This window comes from Ornithodoros turicata, chromosome 1 (genome assembly GCF_037126465.1).
Source record: "Ornithodoros turicata isolate Travis chromosome 1, ASM3712646v1, whole genome shotgun sequence".
NCBI classification, from domain to species: Eukaryota; Metazoa; Arthropoda; class Arachnida; order Ixodida; family Argasidae; genus Ornithodoros; species Ornithodoros turicata.
In genome coordinates this window covers 32,348,243-32,370,783 of record NC_088201.1, presented here as the reverse complement: position 1 = coordinate 32,370,783, position 22,541 = coordinate 32,348,243, and the positions used below count along the sequence as shown (strand labels likewise).

General features: G+C 44.3%; 1 protein-coding gene across 6 annotated transcripts in view; it reads right to left on the bottom strand.

Moving 5' to 3' along the window:
- LOC135377900 (TOX high mobility group box family member 4-like) overlaps nt 1-22,109 on the bottom strand; it is a 99,239-nt gene extending 77,130 nt beyond the window's left edge. For all 6 annotated transcript variants that reach the window (XM_064610636.1, XM_064610640.1, XM_064610639.1 and 3 more), the window contains exon 1: nt 21,734-22,109. The gene's annotated coding sequence lies outside the window, so the exon portion shown is untranslated. The remainder of the gene's footprint in view (nt 1-21,733) is intronic.
- Nucleotides 22,110-22,541: the final 432 nt, after the last annotated feature.

The window sequence follows — 22,541 nt, the reverse complement described above, 5'->3', positions numbered from 1 at the left end:
CGGCACCCCATGTTTAACGTCCATCGCGGAAGACAGCGCGCCGAGATTCGTGCCGTACTTCCGTGCAAGCGTCCTCCTCGGCCATGCATGGACCGACCATGCAACGGTTGAGATCTGTGTCCATGCTAGTGCGCTAACCACTGAGCTATCGAGGTCAGCGATAGCATGTAGTGTCAGACTATTCTTTCAACATCTAACGCCGGTGATGTAAAGAAGATCAGGGCACAATGCATAGACACTGTGTATCTTGCTTAACATCCATAGGCCTCTACTGAGCTTCACCACCGGGAAGTGGGGGGCAATGCGTGGGCACAAACTTGAGGCCCAACCGGATGAGGCGTTTTCTGCGCGGTGCGCCGCGGCGTTTGTCGGGCGGCAAGCCACAGTGTCGTAGGAAAATAGTGACGCGACGGCCCAGCGAAGTCCGAGACGTGTAGATTTGGACAGCAAGCGGTGGAACTGGCACGCACAATCGGATAATAGCCTCAGGTTAGCATCCGGTCGCGTCAGTTCTTGGGAGGCGTCAGTTACTTGCCTGGGAGGCTTTCCTCGCGTCAGTTCTTGATATGTTGGCCCCTGTAGATGCGACTGCAGGTGTAGCGATTCGCGGAATGGCTCGTATGGATAGCGTTCGGCCCGTTCGGCAGAACATCGTTACGAAGGTTAAAAACGAAACCGTTCTGTGAGCGGCCGTAATTCAGCATGTCAAACACAAAGATGAAAGTGTGGAACAGCGGCAGATCAAGACCCTCACTTTGGGGGGGGGGGGATTCTTTGTCGAACCGCGTAGCAGGGTGGGGAGGGGGGAACCTAATGATTTGGGGGCGATCGCACACCTTCCTGGACCCGCCACTGCTGTGGAACGGATTGTGAAGATGTCAACTGCAATGGTGCGTTCGCTCCGTGTGTTTGGGGGGTACTACGTGAATTTCAACAGCGGAACGATGTTCACAATGAATGGCACCGTTCGTGCTCATTGCTGCGCTATGTTATTCGTTAGAATATGGTATCGCTAAAATACGTGTGTGTGTGTGACTTTTTCATTCGTTTAGATGTGTTTATGAAATCATGTGGAGTTTGTCTTTTTTAGAGAGTACGGAAAAGTTAGCTTAGGACGCCGTCCACATCCCGTTGTGGAAACGCTGCATGCGGTTTTCTTCGGACGTTTCTTGACAGCGTCACTTGCCGCTGAAAGAAGCTCGGCATTCCGCTGCTCGAGAAACGCAGCATGCGGTTGGGCCTTTAATGAATGGGTCACAAGATTTTCAATAAGGCTAGTATGCAAATTGCCATTACGATTGCCGGTCGCTGAAAATAAACGGAAAAATAATTCGCCGGCAATTATTGCGGGTGACAAAAACGTATTCCGCATATAGAAAGATTTGTAGATCTTCCACAGTCAAAGATTGCTCAATGCAGCCTTTCTTCTTTCTTGCTACTTCTGATCCCTTCGCCGCTGATTTAGTCCAACACGCCGTGTGTTGCGGAGGAGCTCACTTGCCACTACTTGCTTCGAGTCAGGCAAATTGCTTGAATCCACAATCAATGCGTATCACACAGACGACAGCTTCTACCCAACGTAGCAAAGCGTCAGAAGCGGAGTTATGTACCTGGGAGTTGCGTTAGCGAACCGCTGCAAAGTTTCGGGTGAAAGAATGCGCTGCGTACTCCACTTTCCTAATAGCACTCTAAAAATAGTGCGACAGATGCAAAACTATGCACTTTCGAGCACAACTTTCTGCAACCTCAGAAATACCTGTTTAGTTATACGCAGATCGGAAATAATTTTTCCACAGGAGAAAAAGAGAGAGAGACAGAGAGAAAAAGGTGCGGTGCATTTTGTGAAGTTACTCCACACCTCAGAGAAATAGGCACCTTAAACAGTCGACGCTGTACGAGACGGTGTGAAGCAGTCGCACATCTACATGGTTCAAAGGGTTAGACGAAACCTGATTTCAGGATAAACTTTTTCAACCTGCATCCAGTTCTAGAAACTGTCTATTTCGCTTTCTTGCCATTTCTTTGACCGAAAAAGATTTTACCGAAATATTTTACAGGATCAACTGCCACTTCATTAAGCTAAACATATAGATTTACACACATACGTCATTTTTGCACAAAGTTGAAGCATCTTTCGAAAGCAGCGTTAGACACCTTGACTGGAGTGCATAAAAGTTACTGTGGCAATATTATTACCCATAAGGAAACTACGTGTCTTGAACTGTTGTGACCGCCGCGCGTGCGTATGCTATTGCCTATAGAGCGTAATGCTAAAGTGAAAACCCCTCATTGCATCCCCCCGAGGCTGTCCTTATTTATTCATCATTACCAAGCACTTGAAGCATTCTTGACTGATGACGAGATATACGCTCGACATTAGTTTGCCATAAGTAGCACAATGTTGTGAAAGTGCAACGGGGGAAGGCAGATAATTCTATGTTGTTGTTCTATGCTTGGCGATTTGAAGCACTGCAGTGATACCATCACTTCTATGCAGTTCACTGTTCCGTTTGACAGCCAAGACGCTTCTCTGCCACAGGAACGGAAATGATTTGTCACGGCAATTATTCGAAAGTATCACGACGCTTTATCATCAGGTGAATTGCAATTCTTCAGATACATTCGCCACCTGCGCCAAGGTACAAGCTCAGCAGCAAAGTACTGACAGAATGCAAAAGCCGCACCAACCTGTTCGGTACCAACAAACAAGCATTGCATAGCAACGTGATGTACAGCTAACGACAACAAACATAAAGGAGTGATTTGTGGGACACTGGGGCATAAATTACTCGTGTAAAGTAGGCGAGGGGAAAAAAACGGCAGGTGGCGGTTGCAGCTGTTTTTAGTGCGTGCAACTAAGTACCTTTGGGATTTCCGCAATTTTTGCCAGAGAGATCAAAGGGAAACAGAACCGGCGTTAAGACAATGCTCGCGTAGATATGAACCCCCTGCACAGTGCACAGTACCAATGTACAAAACATGCAAAATGGTCCGTTAAACATTGCTGGACAGCGCAAGAGGCAGCTCCTTGTTTAAGAGGTTCGCTAGATATATGCTGCTTAGGTACGCTAGAGACCCAGTGACAATATTACTGCTCGCGCACTTGACTGAGAATAGGTGGCAGTGCTGCTGCCCGAAACCTTACAGCACGTAAACAAGCTTTTGCGACCGAACGCTTCATACTCACGGCAATACATCATCCTTTGCGAAGCATTGCACGTGGACCACTCAGCCATCAGCAATGACTCCCATCTACTTCTTCCATTCCGTGTTATTTAAAGGGACGGTCACATCCATTCCAGTCGATTTCGAAACTATAGTGTCATTTTATTCCTCCTGGACCACTGACTACGGTACCGAAAATCCCACGCGAAATGTGGCGTAGTTTCACTGTTATACGACGGAATACATGACAAGAGAAGACGACGGACGTTGAGAGTGTTCCGGAATTCCCGCTCCGCAAAAACGAGAAAACTTCACTCCCTAAGAACCAATGCGGGCGCGACCTTCCGTGAAGGAATGCCGTGGCCGTGCGGGCGTCTGGACGGCGCCTTTACTCCTCTGAGCGCCGCGCTCTCACTCCTCCGCTTAGGGAATGACGTCACGCTAACGCCGCGGGAGCTTCTGTGGCCGCAGAAGCGGCGCTTATCTTTAAAATTCGTTTATTTAATATCTAAGCACTTTTCGGACGAAAAAACTAGCCCGGTAGATTGTCGGCCGATGCCAAACATAGTGGTATCGGTTTCATAGATGGGTTTCCGGTTGCGACCGTCCCTTTAAGTATATTAAAAAGGTGCATTTCTTACGTGTTCAGGAAAAAATTATATTTCCCGAGGCACTTTTTGAGAGTGAACTATAAAAAGAGGTTCAAAAGACGTGGTGGACAGTAACTGTTCTGGGGCTCGAACGCACCAACAGACGTACACAACACCAGCCTCAAGGCGCCGAGGAGATTTCCGCCGCTAGTCTGACGTTTTTCGACGGCTGCCATATTTCAATCAAAAGACGTATCACGCGCCAATTTAAAAAGTGCCCTGTTTCAATATGTCGGTTCCTGATACGTCACTGGGATTCCCGCAAAATTATGTCGAATTAAAAAACGGCAATAATTCCCAATACACCCTTAAGGAAAAATGAGTAAATTGTGGAGCAATTACAGCTTGTAGTCCCTTATATTGTAATTATTCCCCGTTCTAGACCCCTAGACCTTGAAATTTACTCCCCAGAACTGCACAAGTCCCTAAACTTCACATAAACTTCTGTGCATGCCCGAAAGTGGCATCTGGTCTCCAAAACGACTCAAATTACTCTGTAAACAACGGGAATTTGATTTCTTTAAAATCTCTCTCCATTTTTCTTTTCTTGCAGTGTATACTTTCGCTAATTTAGATGATGCAGAAAGGACAAAATGACCATTGCGCTTTCTGCGAAGACTGACTTAGCAACACCACAGGTTAGAGCCACTCGATGGAGGTTCACGTTCTCCGTCCTCTGGGCATCACCCGACCATACAGAAAAGAACCGACGAATGTTCAAGATTTTCAAAGATCCCAGACAGCGTCACAGGTATGTACGCGATACTGAGGTTCTAAAAGCACCGAAAATTGTAGGCGGAGTACAAAATAAAAGTGATCCACTTCAACCGGATAAGCCAGATTCCTTTCGCGAGCCTTCGCAGAAGGTCTGGAATGAAGGTAAATAATAGTGCTCAAGTTGGCGGAGCGGCCAATGTAAAGTGAAGGGAAATAACAATTCGGCCGACACAATACAGCGCGTATAATGGCGCCAAACCTGTTCCAGACGATTTCTATCGTATATCCATCAACCTGGGGTTGCTTTGTCATTGCACGCTTCGTTTCCTCGCTTTTTCTTCTCTGCAAGGATCACGGAATGGCGCAACAAAACTTGCGGTCAAAGCTATTTTTCACGGTACTTGGAAGAACTTTGTATGAGCAGAGGCACGTTCGTTTGCCATACCGACATCCAGGCGAAACAATGAGGGGAATTTTGACATAACCTCGGCAGAACTTCTCAAAAACAGTAGAGCCGTTCGAGCATCAACGTCCCGAAGAAAAACAAAAGAAAAGAAAACACTTCTGCTCTGAATTGTTCTAAGTCTGTTCTGAAGGATACGCAACGCGACGAAAAATTCAGTACCAAGTAGTCTAAGAGCTGGAAGCATTTCAGGGTTTCCTTCTGACGGTAATTTCTCATTACCGACCAGGAACAGATACACAATGCTAGTAATGCAAATGTTACGTCCTCCAGCGCACCTGTTCCGGCGCATTTGTGTTCCACATTTCCACATTTACCACCGCAACAATTACTGCCAAGTGATGTACGCACGAGTGCAGATGCGGTGACGCCGCGATACACATTGCTTTGACGAAATGGCTTTGAAAACATCCCAGAGGGGCGTGTTTCGCAGTTATGAATTCGCACACACTATGACCGTCTGCAGCCCTGCAGCTGAGGGAACTACGTCAGAGCTACCACATAAATGCAGCTGACCACACACACCGAAACCTGATCGTGAACCGATAAAGAAAGCGTCTGGCCTTCCATGAACGCGCAGAAGACTTGACAATTAAAACGGCCATCAGTGGCTATTTTATTTTAGTTTGTTCATACATGATAATAGCGTTATTATACCGATGTATCTGCCTGCCGGATATGGCAGCATGCATTGCATACATTCTAAACGGAGAATTGCAAAACACGCCAACCAACATTCGGGATGAGACCTCTGCATTATCATTTTTTGAAAATTAGATTAGATATAAAAAAAGAAAAGCACGGAGATATATTTGTCCCGACATGTACCTGGACTGCTTGAGGACGAGGTCCGTACGCTTGATACTTCAAATATATATATTTTTTAGTGCTCTCAATACCTTCGAGATATAGTGTACGAAAGTACGAAGGTGAAGTCATAAAGGCCTCCCGTTTTCAGCAGTCAGGTGGAACAATATCCACAGAAAAAGCTCGAATACTGCGGACAACAGACACGGACGTTTTCTTTTCTTTTTTTTCGTGCGCTTAGGCTTTTTCAGTATGGAGTTTTCCCCACAAGCTTATCCTGCAATCATTTATGCCATTTGTCCGGACAATGTCATCCCAGGGCGCTTTCAGGGTACTAATAATGAAATAAAATGAATGGTCATGGTCTCGAGCACTTTAGTGGTTCTGTTCGAAGAGTGTAGATGGTGCCAAACCTAATTTGGGAAAACATATCAAAGAACATCTATTTTGTATATCTAAGGGAACGTTTGGACTCCTTGCTTCAAAGTTTACCTTGTAGCAAAAGAACAAGGCTACTACCAGTACTACTACCTGATTCTGCCGTCGTTCCCCAGTCGTTCGTCACACAAAAATGACGACGACGACTTTGGCGGTCCATCGGCCGTCATATCAGTGGCAAAGTGACGGAGATAGTGTGATTAAAAAAAAAAAAAAAAACACGCCAAATTTCAATATGGCTCTCAGTACGATTTTGTCCCTATGCAAAAACGAACGTCAGTGGTCAAGATCTAAAGTTTAGTCCCATTTTAAAGGCAACGGCTTTTTAAGAGCCTTTGTTGAAGTTCGTCTATGGTACGCAAAAAGGATGTTATCTGAACTACAGGTACCATGGGGGTACCATGAGAAAAGAAGGAAGGTTATGTAGAGAGGGTTGTCGCAAAATATAGGACCCGTTATACTCTGCCTTCGTGCGTTGTTTGCTGCTATAACTGTATGGAGCAAAACGGTTAATGATAACAGGCCAGTCCTGTGCCCGTAAGGAAATGTCCAAGGTGTTTGATAGTAAGACGCTGCAACGAGGACATGGCCTAAGGACCAAGTAGTACTATCAAACTTAGAGGACTTGCTATTAACTTTGTCTATTGTAAAACGCAAATAGATACCATGCTTTGATACATATAATTCCTTTCGAGATCTTGGTCCCTGAACCAAGTGCGGTGGTGGTGATGGAATTACTTGCCGTAGTAGACCACGCTTAGGCGGGCAACGTCACGACTATCGCAGGGGTGAACGTGCGCCCTGGGCCGACTTCACAGGGAACTGTGCCGACTGAACCAAGTGTCAAGTGAGCATACGCTACGTACGGTGCAATGGGAAGTGTTGCCGAGAGGTGATGACAACCTCACGGTTGGCGAGTCACAATGAATTGCCGCACTAATCGCTTCAAATCTGCATCTGGTGGTGATGTCCTTTTGCACGAATCGTAAAAGGCACTCTAAAGCACACGCGAGTGTAACTTCCGCATTCGCTCACCTGCTCTGAGGGCTTTACGGCAAAACTTCTTATGGCTTTTGGCACTTGCAAGACAAAATCTGAGGGTCACGGACAGCAGTGTGTCAAGGAAGTCGTCGTTCTCGCATCGTGGCAGCACCATTGGTCAGAGGAAGGATTAGTGAGTGTGGTAGTGGTCAGCACAGCTTAGAGGAGGTTAGTAAAATGTTGGGGGGACTGCTCCAGGACAGGTTAGAGAACATTGGTCCACTGTGAAGACAGCACCTCTATTATCAAGCAATCGACAATACACTATTGGTATCTTCAACTGCTCTGACTGTACGAATGCTCCAAGCCAGATCGCTCCGAGCTGGAGGAAGAAAGAAGATTTTGTCAGAGCGCTCCGTTTTGACCAGTCGAAGATGCCACATGAAAATCACGCTGCAGGGACCTATGTAGTTTTCTTTCTTGGTTTTTTGCTTACTCCACGCATCCATATACCAGGGTAAAAAGGCTGGTGGAGGAAAACCTAGCTGGACAGCTGAAATGGCTCAGGACTAAGCTTAATGCAGAGTCTGTAACAAAGAGAAGAATCCGGGGCACAGGGTGGTCAACAGTTACCAAACGTCTAACGTTTCAAGTGTAACTTAGTATATCTGGCTGATCGATAAACAGATCTTAGATTTCCCACACAAATTGTTTTTACCCTCCAAATTGCCCAAGAAATGAGGGTGATTCGATGAGTGGAATGCCGCAACAGAAGCATATGAACCGGAGACTGCCTAGAACAATGCGAAATGAGGTCATCGCAGCGTATGTCCTTTGGAAAAGTATACAATAAACAAAACGGGGTCACCGTCTACGCACCGGAATTACTCCAAAAAAGAGAACAGAAAAATGGACTTCTCCGTTATTGTTGAACCCAGTTGCTAGATCATTGTTACTCGGACCTCCTTCCATCTACAAATTGCCCCCGACGTTGACATATTCCATACAAGGGCCAACAGATTGGAAACTCGCAGGCTACAACGTGTAGAACATGATTACGAAAGGAAGTCTTCGAATTGAATCAAGTCATATTAATTGATGACGTAGTTAGTGAATGTAGGACATTAGATTATGGGATCAATCCGCATTCGAGTACCTCATCTGGGGCTTTTAGGAGACGAAGGAAGCAAAATTTGAAAAGAAAAACGGACCCGTACGCCCGCACAGCTAAGGCGGTGATAATGCGGATCAGTCATTCCCTTGTTCCGAGGGGTGGCTTCGTTCATACACACATAAAGGGGAATTTCACACGTAGATGTGTTCAGATGTGTTACATGTACAATGAGGTAACCGGGCGATTCCGTCGACTCGGTGCACGGACATTTCGGAACATCGATTATGCAAAACTTTACGTCTGAAATCTGTAGATCTGTACGTTAAACGGGACTGCTACATAAACGTTGGAGGGAAAGAAGGAGTAGAAGCCCTAACTACTGAACAAAGTTTGCTATGGCACCGGTCTCCTATTGTTTTGCGGTTACAACTGATGTCAGTACGGGGCGCTTTTCGCACGACTTATCGTTTGTCAGTCTCCGTGTCGTGTTGTCCTTCTTGCTTCCTCAAGCTCAAGGTTTTAACTATTATTGCTGCCTAGGCAGAAACCGTAAGAGTATATTAGTCGCAGCAAACACAAGGCAGAATAACGAAGGAAACCAGCAAATAACGAAAAAAAGAAAAACGAGGCCCAATACACCACAAAAGGGAGAAAACAGTTGTTGATGACAATGATAGGTACAGAAAAATAAAGGCACGTCGGCCCACTCAGCGTGGGTTCCTTCAAAGCGGTTATGTAAGGGCAGATATGGTTAGTAAAATGTTAAAATTTAAGGGAATGTTAAGAAGATTGTCGTTTGGGACATTACCACTTACAGCCATGTACGAGCAACGAATTTGCAGTCAGGAGAGACTTTCTCGGAACAACTGGGAATCATTGACGCGATGTTCCTGATGAAAACGTTGATATGCGTCCCGGTTCATTTTTCAATGGCTTAGAATATGACTTATCTCTGTGAGGTATAAGCCCCTGTTGCCTTTGTCTTTTGTACAAGTCTTTGTCTCTGGTTCTCGTCTCTGTCCCTTGTCTGAGGTTGAGCTGATATTTGTCATGCTTCAAACAACAAATATAATGATGAATGGGGAAATTCGCCACCTGACTTATTATGACCCACTACCCGAATACCGACGGGACTGTATGAGATATAACATGGCAACGCTTCAAAGTCATCAACGTACCCCCACTTTTAAGTTTTATACCAGAGTCACACGGGACGAAAAATGACATTATCGTCTAATGACATCCGGGTCTCGAATGACATTATTTACGAAGCTCGTGCCACACGTCATTTTCTAATGACATTAAACGCAACGATGTCGGTGCAGCCCACTCACTAAGTAAAATTTAAGATATGATATTTAAAAAAAATTAAACCCAGTTAAACATGTTGAAAATGCATGTAATAGTATTCTGAAATATAATAATATCGAGTCGGTCTCCATGTGGAGCAGTTCTAATGTGTTTGAAAAACCTGGTCAGTTAACGTATTTGCCAACAGGTCCCGAATCCAAAACAAGCAATATGGCGGCACCTCAAGTTGTTTTGCTGTTGTCGATAATTTCTAACAACTCGGGACCAGAGACGGATCCAGGATTTTTCTGAGGGGGTAATGCCTTGGCCAGCATGCTATTACACTACCAAGGTCAATTGAAACTCTATGTAACGACTGAAATTGAGGGGGGAGACAGGACATTCGTACCCCGCCCCCCTAAATCCGCCCCTGCTTGGAACTTCTTTCGTCAAACGATGTTTGAGAAATGTCAAATTTATCAAATCACATCGTGTTATACAGTAGAAAGTGGTTTTATGCGAACTAAAATTGTTACACTGCGCTAACAATGGGAGCGAGAGTAGGCATATTTCATGGGCGAATGAGTTGTGGCGAACTCAGTATTAAGAAAATGGCATGTAGCCAAATGCCATTAAAACTGTTCGTATGGCACCGCTCGAATGACATAACTTAACTCATAAGAACATAATCTCATTTTTCCTGCCCGTGTGGCAGGAGTATCAGTCCCCGTATACGTAGCGCGAAAAAGAGTATTCCTCTAAACGCAGAAAATTAACGCGTACTCACCGCGGGTAGTTTTCATCTAAATACAGATTTTCTGCTGACTTCCCTATGCGACGTCGGAAAATGCCTTACTAGAGTGTGGCTGGGGTGAATCGAATATTCGAAATAATCCAGGTGATGCTGATCAAAATACGGTAAACCGCAATACCCCGTAGTAAGTCTGGGCGCTCACGAGAGCCGAGCTCTAGATATGGCGTGCCCTCCTTATTACACGCTATTAAGCCCTTGTTAACGAATGTTTGAGACGATTGAAATAGGAGAATGGGAAGCGCCTTCAAGGCCAAATCGTTTAGCCGCTCCAGGATGGCTGACGAATGAATGCGGCTCAAAATGCGTTACCCTGGAGCACAGGCTAGGCCTGGCACGAAAATCCCAGCCCGACCCAGCACGCGGGTCAGGTTCGGGCCTCCCATTTACTTTGGGATCCGGGCCGTGGTCCAGTCAGAGAACTCTTTCTCGGGTCAGTGTCGTTCCCGAGTTTTTGCCACACGGACCACACAAATCTGTCGGGATCGGAATTCGGGCTTAGCGGCAGGGCTGAATTCGTGGTAGCGTTGTCGTGAGTTGAGGTCGGGTATAGGCAGGGCCAATAAATTATAGGTCCACGCACCTCTCTATGCTACACGGCGATATTTTGAAACGTGAACATTGCAATGGACAATTGCAGACAATACTTTAATATCCTGGCACATTATTTTTACTAAAAATAATAAAACGAAACTTTGTCGGTGAAACCACTGAGTTTAAAAAATCTGCTATTGAAGAACCGCCAAGTAATTGAAAAGCTGATACAAAAATTGTATTTTGTATTACTTAGACGCTGCGACAACTTCGTCGCAGGTCATTCCGGACAAACGTAAAATGCAATTATCTGCATCAATGTGAACCTGCATTCCAAGTTTTACAGTAGAGGGGCTAATACCGAAACTCATGCGGCTCTGACGTCCCAATAGGAGTCTCAGCCAGCGAGGAAGCGCGAGAGAGGTCACATGCTTACGACCACCAACGGGAATGGCAGGAGCTCTCATGTCAGAGCTTGACGAGTATCTGTGTTCATGGATTTATATCTCGCCAAGTACGAAGCGTAGAAAAAAAAATTTTTTTTCTCAATATACTCTAGTGCGCAATACAATGTGTGCATGACGTAATGAACCACATCTATCAAAGTGTCACAACATGTATTTTCTTAGACATGCTGCCCCGTTTGCTGAATGATGACATTTCGTTCGACACAGGAACGATTATATCGAACGCACGCACGACCGTCGAACATTAGCAGCATATGGTGAATGAACATGCATGGCCTTCTATTTTAACTTGTGATTTATGGTGCAAATATTGCGACACATGCACATGATACACAAGCCAGAATATTATAACATTTAAAGGGAAAGCAATGGTGAAGCTCAACAGTCAGGGTCAATTTAATGTAACACTTTCCGAAGCTATATAGTACAAAACAACCGGCAAGAAGGAAACGGGTCTCGAAGTACCATAAATGCAGATACCGGGAAACGTTTCCTTCGCAAAACCGAAGGTGGTAGTAGTGGTGGCATTCCGTCTATACATATCCGCAGTGGGTTGACAAGTTGGCACCAGAAAGGCAATGTCAGACGCCTAGAAGCCTCGTGCTCGGGACCAGTTGAAACCCAATGCGTTGTATAGAGGTGTGCGCGTGCCATTATGATATAGAACGCGCGTGACGTCAACTTAAGATTTACATCACCAAATCCAGATACATTTTTCCTCCGAAAAATTCCCGATTCCTCGGAGAAAAGCGTATCCGTCAAGATATCCTGGCCAAAAGAAATGTCCGCCCACTGTGAACCTACGCATGAACAAACACATTATCCGGCATGCAGTTAATTGCGTTTGAGGAACAACCAACCTGCAAAGCATATAACTGCCTGTAGGACCGGTTGCCGCTCTCGGGCTAACGGCCTTTTTTATCGGATTACAGCCAGTAAGACAGGAAACAGTGTTTTGGGGTCACTGGTATAAAACATATTGACAAGGGCTAATGGCACAGAGAATGTAACTTCTCCAAGCGAACAATGGCTTTCTAATGCAAGTTGCCTCACACCTCATTGTATCACCTTAATGGACGACTAGCAACTATGTATATATCAAACTTGAATGCAAACGCAGTAACATTACAGGAGGAGTTTCATTGAAAAGCTAATCGCCGCTATCGAGTTATGGAGAATGGTCGTCAACCAATCCCGCGCTATAGTTTTGAATCGTGCGTAAATGAACAGACACGCGGTTATCACTATCCTCTACATATAGCCATACGCCTACACAATAGCCGGCCTGCTGTACTCCAATAACTATTTCCAGACACGGCCACAAAATGTCGGCAAAATGTGTATTTTTCGAAAACAGGTCGACTCCGGGATTCTCTTTTTACTAAGCTCACAGTTGATTTCCATCGGACTATAAGAGAAAGAATTACATCAGTGTGCGTCTCCCGTAGCAACTAAATTGGGAAACCAGAAAGAGCGAGTGTCGCGACCACAGTGACGCTTAGCACCGTATTCTAGCTCCGCCCTGAGGGACCACTGAGAGCCTTGAGGGGTCCTCTCTTTGATTCTCGAAGCACACTCTATAGCAGCGTCTTCCTTTGCCGTTCCCACCACTCAAGGGCGTGCTGGACCACCTTCCAGTAGCCCTTCAGTGTCCCGAGTGAGGTTCAAAACCGAGCAGATGACTGTGGCGACATTACTGTTAGGTTAAAAGAACATAGCCGGATTGTATAACGGAGACAGTTGCCTGACCGAATCAGAAAGAGAGGTCCCCCTGAAGCGCCACTAGGGATCCCTGAGAGCGGAGTGAGAATACGGTTGTACTTACATCTTTCGCACATCGCATGCAGATCAGCACGTCGGAATGTGGCATACACGCGATTTGAAAATTCCGCATTACGGAATTCACTCGTCCCTTTCGTATAGCGTTCGTTCAAATTTTAACTTCAATGTCCGGTGGAATGCGCAATCTATCTTAACTTCATTGATCTTAACAGTATCGTTCCGAAGATATTGATTAATGCGTCAGTTGCTTAGCAATAATAGCCCCATTAATCGCAATTTTGATACACGGAGTAAAACCATAGCTGGCTAACCGACAAAATCGCCCGTCCTAGTGCATGAATCGTACACGAATGACGAAAGAAGAATGACGTAATTCCGGAAAGTATCCACACACACACACATATCTTATCTCGTGGAGTAACTGGTTTGAAAGAGATGCTCATCAGTCTGGTTGGATCCACCGCAAACGAAGTAGCGGTAGTCTTTAAAATCATTTGAGCGACGACTTTAACGTATATTATTATGTACAACCACATCTTCGTGTAGTGTAACAGTAACACGTAACATCTACAATATGAAGCGCATGAGACTACAATTTCATCGAAGGAAAGCGGGAGGGTTGACAGAAACATCTGTACACACACGACAGTCTTGTCTGTTTCAAACGACCACGCCACTCGTCAACCGAATGCGAGTAATTTCCCTCAAAAATTTCATCCGGGAATTTCCATCTCAAGGGGAGGGGGTGACACCTGTATCCGCTGGCTACTGCACTGTATTTATGTAAGATATGTTAATATCAGGACATTTTATTTTTCGGGGGGTGAAGACTTTTTTTTTTTGGGGGGGGGGGGGGTAGGCTCCAGAATAAACAGGCCGTAAACAGAAAAGACTGTTGAGTACAAAACAAAACTATAGTCATGTTCAACGTAAGAACGGCATCTCGGGAGCTGTTGATGAATTTTATGGTATATATGCTTATTACATTCAACTACGAAAATAATGATGTTGGGGAATAAATATGGGCAGCATGTATGGTTAATACAACGTTTTGAACACCGTACTGGCTTCTCGTGGTTAAATATAGGAAGAAGATGACGCGCCGACAATGCTAACCGAGTGAGTTTCTTAGCTTAATTTGTAGACAAAACGAGCACACACTTATTACTACATTGTAATACTGCCTCCCACACCCCTTCCGGTATATTTCAGAAGAGGAAAGTGTTTGACGGTAGTCTCACTGTCCCATACAATTTTGCTCTGTTCACGATACAAACACATACAAATAATACACAGAGGTGGTGGTGATGATCATGTAGAACTTCCATCAAGGCTGCATTGCTGTCTGAAGGACGGTACAGAAACAGTTCTGTAGTTACGGTATGAACGGACAAACAATTCCAATACAAGATCACTTACATACAAGATCGTTCGGTATAAAACGTTACGCGACATTATTACAAAAAAAAGTCAGCGAATACCTCCGTTCACGAGACTAATCTGCAATCGGGTTTAATTAATTTTATATGACGCATACAAGGCGGTGGTGTTGTACATCGTCCCGACTTGTGCATAGGCAATTACGCATGAATTTCGCGTGGGGATTGTAAGCTATGTTTCATTAGCTGCTAGAGTCATTCGTCGTGTAGATGTACATTAATCAGGAATTGAAAAGATAGGTCCAAGGACCATAGCGCGTTCCTGGCCGATGTAATACGCAACAATGTTAGTAAACCCTATTGAGGTCAAAAGCTTCATCAAAGTGGGTCAATATGCTGAGACCTCATTCTGTAAGACGCTTCCTTCCAGAAACTGGGATGTAACCGCGAAATCCAACTCTCGCGTTCATGATTGGATCTCACTACGCCCGTCTCATTTACGCCAATGTGTCTTGATTCTGCAAATTCCTCACAAGCCTTGAAGTGTTTCATAATGCCCAAACTATATGTCGGCCCCGAAGACCTTGCCTGAATTGTTCAGCACAACAGCACGCGCTTCAAATGACGATCACCGCACATATGTACACATACACTGGAAAGAACATCTGCGAGAGATGAAAGAAAACATGGATAAGTGCTATATTATGCGCAACTAGGGAAGTATGAAATATGGAACTTTGGCATATATACACATGTGTTCCACAGATATGCTATGAGGGTAAGGTATATCGTAGCTCCAGTGGTGAAACACACCATATCATCACATCATGTATTTGCTGTTGTTGTTTGTGTCCAGACGAAGACACATTTTCAATGGGTAAACTACAATAAAAGCAAGCAATTTGAACACAAACTCAATAAGTTTCCCTGCAAACGTCGGTACAGTTCTGTGGGTCTTCCGAGGGTAACGCACGAAATAAACACGAATACAGGTAGCTTTTGGGTTCTACACTATGTGCAAGAGAACATAGGCTAAGAAATCGTATAGAAATTGCCATTTCGTCCAGTACTTCGTCGACAAATCGTGAAAATTACGAAAAAGAAAAGCAAAATGTCCTTGTAACATTTCCGATGGCCTATACCACCTGCTAAGCCTGGCGAGTATGCTGGTTTGCGTAGTTTCGTAGAAGTAGAAAAACTTTGTTACGAACTTACGAGAACTTATAATATATATATATATATATATATATATATATTCTGCGTTTTTAAAACTCGGAACCATAACACGCACTTCTGTTGTTACACTTCTAGTAAATATGCCTTCTAGAGTTCATTTCAAAGCGTCAGCGATGACTAGTGATGCCCCGACAGCTCAAGAAAAGTGCGATTCTTATAATTTTTCATTCTTTCTTGAAACAGATCGTGAAGCTGAAAATTTGTGACACGATTTTTTTAGCTCTTCACACATCACTGGATCGACACTGGGTTTGAGTTTGATTATAGAAAAAACGGATCGACACTTGACTTTTCCATCATTCATTTATTGTTGTTGTTGGATCGACATCCGCAATGCCAGCGATATTTCTTACAGAACGGAAGAAATACAGTATACTTTACGTTGAGGAACCCTGTCTTCACTCCTTCTTACACAAATATAAAATCTCCACATGCGCTCATCCAGTCGAACGGATAATACCTAAACGATATTCAATACGAATTCATAAGCGCAGGAACAGCACCTCCCATGCTTCGTGCTACGTGATAAAGGTTCACTTCCAAACACACGACGAAAGTTTCGCTGCGCTCACACTGCGGAATTCGCCTCACATAGCATACCTTGCAACCAGGTTGCGCTCTCTGTTGATCCGACGCCATTTTGAAAATTGCGACTGCAGCGCCACAACTAACTACACCGCGCGCCTGGATTAAGTCTAAGAAAAACTTGCAAAGCACAGTAGTTCAACAGCTCAGTGTCTCAATCCGGACACCCTGTTTAGAAAGACGACGCATAAGAGAAACGAGGAGAAACTTCACCCAAAGAGTGTATTTCAAGATTTTTTGGTGCTCATTAGTACGATGGAAATAAACCTTACACTTATTCAAATAAATCTAACGTCGCACTACGGCTTCTATCTGTTAAATAAACTTCATCTGCTTCAAGCTGACGGCACACGCCTGCTCCAGGACGCGTTACTTTGATATTTTCCTACACACGTCCCGGATACCGCTGAATACTTGGGACACTGAGTGGTCTAGATCTCGGACGGCGATATGCTCATTAATTCATTTATCGATGATTTAAATGCCAGATCAGGCTTCGGAATGAGTTTCCACTGCCCATCACATCATTGAGATGGTTGTCCCACACTTTTAGCTGACAGTAACTTTTGGAATTTATTGTTATTTTTAGGGCAGTGCGAACATTAGAATATTTCGAATACCGACGCCAAATGTATATTCGATTCGCATTCCAAATCGAATACGTAATTCTATATTCGAATTTCCAATCGAAGCGATGTCTGCCCACTCGTAAGCCCAAACAACGCCGGCCAGAAGAAAGGGCAGAGCAAAGTGAGCGGATGCCCACGGATCTTCATACGAAGATCCGTGGGCATATACAACGTATCTATGCTGTACGGCTGTGTAATGCAGCATGTGAGTTCGGTTCCATATTCAACTATCCGCTTCGTATTCGCTTCAGATATACTATAGCTATTGGCTTCGGTTTTCAAATTCGCGCAACCCTATTATTTTTGATTCCGACTTTGTTCCGCAGCTGTGGCGATGACCCGCGTATAAACCTCAGCCAGCACAGCTTGTGGAAGGTCAACTTTTGAAATGACACGCTGCACGACTATTCCGTCAGTTGCCGAACAAACAGTCCATTTATAATTTTGGTACGTGAAAGCACGTCGAACGTTCATACATGCGGCTAACACTAGAATTTGGTTAGAAGGTTGATGCCACTGTGAGGAGTGGACAAAAAATTGTAAAATTAGCGATTGAAAGTAATGGGTAATGTTTTCGCACGGAATAGTAGCCATCCACCGTGACAGTGCCAAAATGCTGATAGCCGATATTTTAGTGCATCTTTTGCACTTTCTCACCGCAGCATTTACTTCTTGTAGCAATCGCGCTTGTTTCGCTTGCCTCAACGTGTCTAAAAGTTGTCTGCAGCGTTGTAACACTCGTGTCCTATTGTGCTATAGTTACATCGGTAGTTACTGCTCAGAGGCAGCGAAAGTCATGAGGTCCAGTGCAGCTTACCGGAAAGAACCCCTACTTGATATTCAATTGTTGAACACGGTGGGCTCACTAGTGGAGGGGCTGCCCGGCCCACCCAACCTGCTAATAGCACTGCTACTGCAATACTTTAACCATACAGGTTTTTCTCTACTTTTTCGCGTGGATCTTCGCGTTTTTCATTATTTTTTTTAATGTAATTCGTTGAAATGTTTTCCGTCAACGACTAAAGCTATTAGGATAGATCGAAAACAGAAGACGTGTTAGGTGTCGTGAGAACGGAGATATTCGCGGGAACTTCCATCCGCGATTTTCGGAGGGGGAGGCACGCGAAATAGAGAGAAAGGAATACATTCCTACAGTATTGTTCATTTCCACGACAAAATCACACTGAAAAGGAGTCAACAACTCGTCTATACAAACTTACCACACCTATTCAGGTATATGTCAATTTATTGAAGCTATTTTCGCTTACGCTTATTATACACGCTTTTGAAGGGAACCGAAAATTTCATGATAGGCAAGCCTGAGCGATGGGCAAGACACGTAAACAAACACAAACACGAAGGCTCAAGAGCCTTCGTGTTTGTGTTTGTTTACGTGTCTTGCCCATCGCTCAGGCTTGCCTATCATGGAATTTATCCACCAGCTAGCCTGCATTTACGCCATTCTGTCAATAACCGAAAATTTTCACTGCGTACAAGGTTTGCGGGCTATATATAACACCTGTATTTATATAACAAGATCTGTGTCGCTGTTCTCACTGTTTTACCAGTTTGGTACATTGTTGCATAAGTGAAACAGTGTCACAAGCACGCCTATAGAGAGTTTTCACCTACGTCACATTGTGACGTGGCATGCTCGTAAGCTCCTCCCACTGGTGGTCATTTTTCGTGCTAGCGGCATTGAAAGATGACGACTATTTTTCAATGCGACAACCATAGTTTTCATCAAAGAAAATGTGAGAACGAAAATGACGAAGTGTCTTCGGGATAAAAGGAGGGTACGGAAGCGATCGGATTTCAAAACACCATTCAAGGCTTCGTTTTCGAGCAAATTCTAGATAATCTCGGCAGCTGCGCCGAAAAAGTGACCACCACAATGGCGGCAAAACGCGTTCGTTTGACGTCATTACACCAATAAACCGTCAAAACACCCTATACGTAAATAGGTCTGTAGCCTTCCTAAGCATACACATGCTGCCCGTGCACGCAGTATAGAGCGTATGTTACGTTTACGAACGGAAAACGTTTTTTGAAATAAAAGGATGTAAATAAAAAATGTATGTACAATAACTGTAGCAACCACATTGAAAAGTGGAAACCCCGGCGATCCGAAGAAGGCACACTGAAGCAAAGGCCTCAGGTCGGGTGCCGCTGATATTTCGAACAAAGGCTGGTGTACTTTATTGCACGTAAACCAAATTCCCAGTATCAACATAACTATGTTAAACACGCCTAATTAGGCCCATTTCCCAATCTCATTAAATCGCTGAAAGGCCCAGCTGCACAGTAGTTGCATTGGTGCCAGGTTCCGTGGAATTGCTAGCTGGCTCCCACACAGGTTTTGTTTGCAGATGAAAGAGAAATGTGAAGAGAGTGCGCCACTGCCACGCATGTGCAGCATAACTGAATGCTGTGTTGCACCCAAGTGCAGCCTTTTACAGTTCCTATAACCAGACTGGAAAATGCACGTTTTGATATGTAACGCTGTAACGCGGTGCTGCGGACAAAGTTGATCTGTTGTGTGGTCCATAAGGTCACAGCTCCGTGCCAAAGCCTCCCAGTGTCATATTTCTCTCCCGCCTGTTGGGAGCACAGCGTATTTTTCGACACGTCCTGTACAATGAATATCGCAGCTTCGCATACTTGATCAACTCAGCAGCAGGCTCTACACAAATCCAGCATCTGTAGCAAGTAGTGTAAAAGACTGCGGCTGAACATAAGAAGCATCTCAGCTTGGTTTTCGAAGTGCAAAAGCATTACGGTGTGGATATGCCCTCAGGCCTGAAAAATATTTCAATTTCAAATATTTCAAGAATGACGTTAGTGCGGCTGGTACAAAGATGCAAGGACCCACTTCTGAACTGGGTAACATTCTTTGGATAACTCATATTCTCATAGACAAAATTCTTCAGAAAGTATGCAAAATATATTGCGGGCTCTTGTTCTTTATGCATACGAAGAAAGGACGTTCGCACAATGTTTGTGCGGTTTTTGTACTATTATGTACTATTTTCCCGTCCTGCGGGGCTATGATGATAACCTTGTTCTCTCGTGCGAAACATTTTAGTTGCGGCTATAGCCGTGAATGAATTAAATCATCCATAACAAAACAAACCAGAGACAAGAAATAAAGGATAAACGGAAGTTATTTTCTAATCTTGCTTTCTTGTATGTTTGTTTTTCGTCAGTTACTTGCTCACCTGCCTATTCTTTCAGAAATAACTACGGTTTAACTTGACACATTCTGTAGAACAACACCAAGAATGCTATTTGATATTTTAGCTAGCATTCTTGCAAGTGCTAGTTATGAAGTCCTACTAGTTTAATGCTTACTCGTGAATATGACGTGAAACAGACGTCATCATTTGCTGAGCTAGTGCAAATTATAATTACATTTTGTCTGCATAGTGCGCAGTATTCTGGTGGGAACCTCTGCAAGGCGTACTTTCAGGGAAAAAGACCCAAGTCAACAGGCACAGTCCAAGTTAGGTACTTCAGTACTTGATGGTAACGTACTCAAAAAGTGTACTACAAAAGTACAGTTCTAAGTATACAGGTTCAAATGCACTGAAAGTAAAGTGCAAGTACTCAGAAATGAACTTAAAGTAGTACGTGATACTTCAGGTAATCCCATTCACTGGTTGCGACCACAGCTATATAGGGTATACGTCTACGAAAAACGTTTTTGTACGTCGTGCTCACATGACGCGCTGACATGATATTACTCTCCCAAGAATGGTTGCTAGGTATGAAAATGTTTAGATTATATTAAAATTACACTCAACGAATCCAGAAAAGAAAAAAAAAAGCAGAACGATCATTCTAGCTAACAATCATGATATTACAAATGCATTAATTATGTATTAATCAAAGCTTGTGATGTGGTCATATCAGAAATGACGCAAGGTTCGGTTGACCTTGGTGTTCACCCACTCATAGTAATGGGCATTACAATACAAATACCGATGAACGACAGTCACATGATTTTAAATTTGTCAGACATAAATCGAGAACACATTGCAAAACGAGATATGGTAGATTTTGGAAATGTTATAAATAATTACCGACTGTAATATACCTGGCAAATGCGCTGCGAGGCACACTGCTCATATGAATCATGATATATAAAATTGTGTTTAGCAGGCTCGGAACGATATTGGCAGCCACAGTTCTATAGCTGAGGGGCATGATTATTGTCCACGGCTACTAATGATGCCAAAGGTTCTCTAACTTGACGATATGTTATGTAAAGGCAGGCAACCAATAAAGTTACGGTACTCAACCGTCCAAAACATAGATCAACTAATGCTAAACAAATGTGCTACTACTACTAGTGAAGTACACAGTGTAAAGGGAACGTTCACGCCATTTAATGTTTATATGGGGGCAAAGTTAAAATCATCGGCGTGAAAAAGTACGCACACACTAAGAACCATTTATCGGATATGTACGATTTACGCCAGCCTTGTTGGCACACTGGTCGGCAACTTACACAGAACAGAGCCTCGCAAGAATACTGCAAGAACTGACCCTGGTCCGTAAGTCCTGAGGTTTACTGTCCGGACAAGGTTCAGTTGTATGCAGGATGTACTCCTTTCCAGTTTAATGGGTCTTATTCACGCGACAACTTATCATGTGCATGGCAGAGGAGCAACTAGATATCTCACCTTCAAATCCCGTGTATTACAGCGTAAGAACGAGTAAATCCCAGTGTCCGCCGGACAATATAATTCCGTGCTCGTGGTTGTCAGTCAGACGAGCCCTGAAGCGCTCGACCGCATGGACAAAGGCCGCACGATGCCGACCGGCTGCTAACACTCCCTTAGTTGCGCAGCGAGCGCATTTTTTCAGTACAGCTTCACTAGACGATTAATTTGCACAGCTGTGTTGGTGATCAAACTTTGTGAATACTAACGGTGTGCACTAAAATAAGCAGAAAGCACCACGAGTTCGTACAACAGCTCCACCTCAGCAACGCACACAGTGTATGCAGACCAGATCGCGCAAAACTTCCACTCGGCGATCTCCTCGCTGCAAGTTGCCCGCCGCCAATGAAAGAAAACGGGACTGGTCCACTCCCACCTGCTGAGGGGTGGTCGGTATGATATCGCGCGCTGAGGGAAAGTTGACCTTAAACAGCAGATGGCGAGAGGGAGAGGATCGCCGGGAGTGGAAAAGATTGTTTAAAATATATGATATCGATTTGTGTGCTTTAGGAACGCTTGTACCGATTCCTTCCGCAATGCTGCATTTTACAATTTCCGTAGGCAAGATTTCTGCGAGTTTGATGACTTAGACAGGACACGAAGTTGGCTCAGCTTGGGTCCTCTCGTTTTCTATTTCTTCCCTTGTTCTAACCCGAATGATATGCTGTCGACGAGGAATTTGCATGAGCTGGCTCGCATTCCCAGTCATGTATTTCACGTTGCAAAGAGGAGTACGTAGCTCCGTCTTTGGTAGTGTTTATGAATTATT